The sequence below is a fragment of the Zeus faber genome, assembly GCF_960531495.2.
Source record: "Zeus faber genome assembly, chromosome: 8".
Taxonomy (NCBI): Eukaryota; Metazoa; Chordata; class Actinopteri; order Zeiformes; family Zeidae; genus Zeus; species Zeus faber.
This window is the reverse complement of record NC_137195.1, coordinates 8,391,875-8,396,874: the sequence shown is the minus strand read 5'-3', so window position 1 is coordinate 8,396,874 and position 5,000 is coordinate 8,391,875. Positions and strand designations below refer to the sequence as shown.

The 5,000-nt window shown below is 47.2% G+C and overlaps 1 protein-coding gene across 1 annotated transcript in view; it reads right to left on the bottom strand.

Annotated features, from left to right (window-relative positions):
- Positions 1–5,000, bottom strand: part of syngap1b (synaptic Ras GTPase activating protein 1b) — a gene marked incomplete at both ends in the record, with an annotated part of 138,634 nt that overhangs the window by 57,705 nt on the left and 75,929 nt on the right. The gene's annotated exons all lie outside the window — the stretch shown is intronic.

Genomic DNA, 5,000 nt, shown 5'->3' with positions numbered 1-5,000 from the left:
GTTTAGAAATTTCCAATTGGGTATTTTCGAATGTCTCAGACAGCGCACTGACTGTCCTCCACCATCTCATAACTGCACAGGGTCAAAACGACAGAGTGCGCAGAAATTGTCATTGTTCATTCTTGGGTCACAGCATTGCAATATTTTTCGGGTTAAATATGGGATGCGGGAAGCCTGAACAATAACACTGAACTTATATGTGAGCATACTGAGCAGAGTATCGTCGTTATAGCAGCAATACAATTCAGACAGACAGAAAGACAGACAGACAGGTCGATAGACAGTTAGACATATAGATAATGATATTTTATGATAGAAAAATGCAAGATGCTTTCTCCATATAACCAATGCTCACATGCTTTGTTCTCTTAACCGATGCTCAGATAACTGGGAGAGCCACACTACCCTTTGAATTATATTTGTACTTCGTCATCCTCCGGCTCGTGGAGGACAAACCACACTCCCTTCTTCTCCAGTTTGTGCGTAGGGATAAGAACATATTATGATGTTCGTACACACCAGCACTTTTCCTAAAGAGGAGCCCCATCTATATAAACAACTCTCTGTGGAAAATAGCAAGATACGCCTTGATTTTCTTGCGTGATAATGTTTTATTAGCATTTCTGTATTCAGACATATCACTCAGTAAAGCTCTGCTATAGCTATCTTGCACGTGCGTGGAAGGATTGTGAACTGTGAACGCGCCCGAACTTCAGCTGCTCATTATTTTTAATGAACACACATCATATATTATTGTATGAAGTCATGAAAGGGGTGTAGTCACAAGACGACGCCCAACTCTTTCTATGTATAAGTAACTCCCTCCGGACAAATGAACAGGGAGAGAAAAGTGTATCACTGTATTACTCTCCTATTTTGCAAAATAAAGTGGTAGTAGTATTCCCCATAGCAAAGGTTCATCTCACAGACCGTGGGGTGGAATTTCAACGACGGACGGACGGAGGGACGGACGCACCGACACATAGACAGACAGACAGACAGACAGACAGACAAGACACATTTTAATGAGGCTGCATACTGTCACATGCCTTCCTGTTGTACAGTCAAGCGCCTGCAGCTCTTACAGTTACAGTACGCTCACGTTTCCACCCGTGTGCAGCCATGCAACACGTGTGTGTGTGTGTGTGGGTGTGTGGGTGTGTGTGTGTGTGTGTGTGTGTGTGTGTGTGTCTGTGTGTCTGTGTGTGTGTGTGTGCTTGCACATGTGTCGGTGCCCAGCCATGCACTGTGACGCGTGTGAAACGCCACGCTGGTACATTGTGAATGTAAATCTGTTGTCAAGCCCGAGAGCGGAGAGAGCGTGGGTGGCAATCGCTTCCAGCCTCTCTGAGAGGACGGAGAGAGAGAGAAAGAGAGAGATGGCGAGAGAGGGACGAACGGAGTTGAGTGAATGAAAAGAGAGGAAAGAGGGATACATGTAAAGGAGGGGAGAGATAAAAGGGTGAGAGCGAGAGAAAGGATGAAAAATGAGAGCGATGTGGAAACAAAGAGAGACAGAGGGAGGGAGAAATAGAGGGGCGGGTTAAAGGAGTGGGAGGAATGTAGACACACAGGAGCAAGGGGTTGGTAAAATCAACCAGAAAAGAACATAGTGTGTGGGTGTATGTAGGTGTATGAAGGGGTGTGTGTGCGTGCGTGCGTGCGTGCGTGTGTGTGTGTGTGTACTGGATGGGGAGGGGGGAGAGGGAGTGTGTGGGAGTAGGCAGGACAGAGAGAGAGCGAGAGCGACATGCTGTGGAGTGAAAGATGGAGAGTGGACAGAAACGAGAGGCAGAGAGAGAGAGAAACGGAATGTTTTAAAAAAGATAAATGCAAATGTAACCGATGGATGGATGGATTGATTGATGGATGGATGGATGGATGGATTGAAAGATGGATAGCTGATTAAATAAAGAGAGAGAGATAGCAAAATGGATAGGAGTGACAGCGTGGGTTAGAGAAAAGCCAGCTGAGTGGAGGAGAGAGGAGGAGAACCAGCAAAGGTGATGGATGGATGGATGGATGGAGGAAAGGATGGATGGATGGACAGACACAGGTAGAGAGACAGGGAGAGAGAGAGAGAGTGGAGGAGAGGAAGAAGAGGCAGAGGGAAGGGAGAGGGAGGACCAGCAAAAGTGATGACAGAAAGATAGATAGATAGAGAGACAGAGAGAGAGAGAGAGAGAGAGAGAGAGAGAGAGAGAGAGAGTGATGGAAGGATCGAGGGATGGAGAGAGAGAAAGAGGACGGAGAGCTGGAGCCAGTGATGGAGAGGGAGTGGGAGTGTGATGCCGATGCGCTCGGGGCTTTTTCTGTGTTTGTCTTTGTTTTGATAGCAGTGCATCGGGCTCCCTGTTGGCTCCTGATCCATGAACTGTGACTACAAATGCACTGCAGCCCGGCCGCGCTTTCAAACATGATGCAGAAGCAAGACTCCTGGACACCCCCCCCTCCACCCCCAGTTATACAATATTACACACACACACACACACACACACACACACACACACACACACTGGATATCTTATGGATATCTTATGGTGTTTTGTAGCTCAGGTCTGAGTTATAATACCAAACACCACTTATACTGCTAACAAGGCTGCACAAGGTTGCATTCCTTCTGGAGAAAGCAATAGCAATATATACCAAAATGTCCTTAATACTGTGTAGGATCTCATTTATTTTTATTTTTTTTAGCAAATAACAAAAGTCCTTTTCAGCCTTTACTACCCAACACAGGTGTTTTGAGCAAATAACACAGTACAACGCGCCAACGTCTCCTGCACCTCCACGGCCTGGTTTGAGACCGGATGATGCGGCTTGGACGGCGTCGAGCCGTGCGGTGTCATTTCTGAGCGAAGATGAAACCAAAGTAGGCGTCGTTAGCTGCAGCCTCATTGAAAGGAACATGCCATCTGTGGTCGGGATGGCACAGGGCTTTTTGTATTTTATTATCATTCTTTTTACCCGATACCGCTTCCATTACTGAAATCTGGAGCCTCGGCCGACACCGACGCAATCCTATATATTTTTTCCCCCTCGGCGCTTAACTCTTCTTAACTCTTTTTCGTTTTCTCTTTTTAGCAGCTGTAGCCTGAATAAATACGGTGTATTCCTTTGGGTGACGCTTCCGCAAGTGCTTCATCAATTTGGTTATATTGAAGTTTCCGGCGCTGGTGTCGTCCCTCGACGCGCACACTTTTACAGATGTCGCACTCTGCCGTCCTGCTTTCCTGAATGGCTAGTCCATTGTGGTCGTCACGGTAACGTTGGGCCACACGGGCAGCCACTTTATTTCACTCCGCGGTACGTCGCAACAACGCCGCCGCAGAATCCTTTCAGGCTAGATTCGTTGGAGGATGAGTTTTTTACTCCAATACCCAGATAGAGGGTGTTGGGTCGGCAGCATCTGTCATCTGTGGCACAAGAGACAAAAGAGTGAAGCTGGACTTCAGCTACACTCTATGCACTGGGATCCCTGAATGGAAGCCCATGCATGTTTCTGAGACCAACCCTAATGGACGACATGTGTCCGAAATAATATATACACGCAATACAGAGGACAAAACCGCACAAGTACACTGCAGTTTTTTCTGCTTGATTTGATTGTGAAACGGACACCGTCAGGGCAATACAACGCAAGATGTATAACACACGGCAAAATAAGAGCGCTTCAGTATACCAACAAGAGGGGAGTGAACGATAACGGAACCGTTTAAGATTCAAGGATGCCTCGTCCTTTTATTTATTTATTTATTTTATCCAAGGACGGATGTAATGTCACATTACGTCACGATCGGCCGGCGCGGCGTGGCGTAGTTTCGATGCGGTGCATTGAGGTTCAGCAACTCTGTGGTGGAGACTCGGCAAGAGACGCAGGGAAGTGACATCATCCCGCGAGGGAAGAGGAGCGGGGGCAGATGAGGTGAAGGCTGCGGCTCCTCCTGTCGGGACGTGTCTGGCGCTCGGCTTACGGGTTCATTAGCGGAATCCGTTCTCAAGCTGTGATGTGCAACGCAACGTACGCGGGGAAAGCGCTCAGCGACTTTGGATGAGATGCCCGCTGACGTGGAAGGGGAAACTCAGCGGCGCATTTTCTTTGAGCCTTTGAGAGCGCGCAAAACATCTGTATTTCGATGTGCCCGTCAGCGAAGGTTGAAGATGTTTTTCAAGCATTAAGCACTTCGACCTCTTTAATGCTCAACTTACATTAAAGTGGCGATCCATAACTTTTTGTCTGTGTTGTGTAGATTAGACCACAAATCCCAGAATCCCACTCGAAACTGCAATTTTTTATTTTTAAATATCCGGTTTTACCCTCAGCATCACTCTAAGACGCCACTTTTCTCTCAAGTACGCTGTGGTGTGGGGGTGGTGTGGTTTACGCAGCCACACCTGTCTTGGGTGTAGGCGATTGGGCCCAGGACCAGGGTGGCCGTCGCCGTGGATTGGTCTAACGAGTGACAGGTGTGCAGCCACCCCGATCCTGGAGCCCAATTACCTACACCCAAGACAGGTGTGGCTGCGTAATCCACACCACCCCCACACCACATACGCCGTCTTCTGATCAGCTGATTATTATTATTTTTTTATGGTCACTTGAGATGGTGGGGATATCTTTTGACCCAAGGGTGCTGTTCTTTTCTTGTGAAGACACAGACGAATCGACAGTTTATTGAATTTCACTCATCAAATTAACTGCGGCTGGCTTTCACGTCTTGCCACATACTTCTTGTACATGCCCGAATCAGTGTATTCTTACCGGGAACGGTGGACCCCGCCACCAAAAGTGGAAACAGCATATGGAGGAGTATATACATAACACAAACAACAGCTGTTTCTCAGCTCAATAAATATGGGATGAATGTCAAATATGGGACTGTTTCAACAAAATAATCGTACGGATTACCACCTCAACGCATGTAATGAATGCAATGGGAAAAGGGATGCTAAAGAAAAAAGATCATTGAGTTCCTACCTAGTCCTGGTGAGATTCGTTG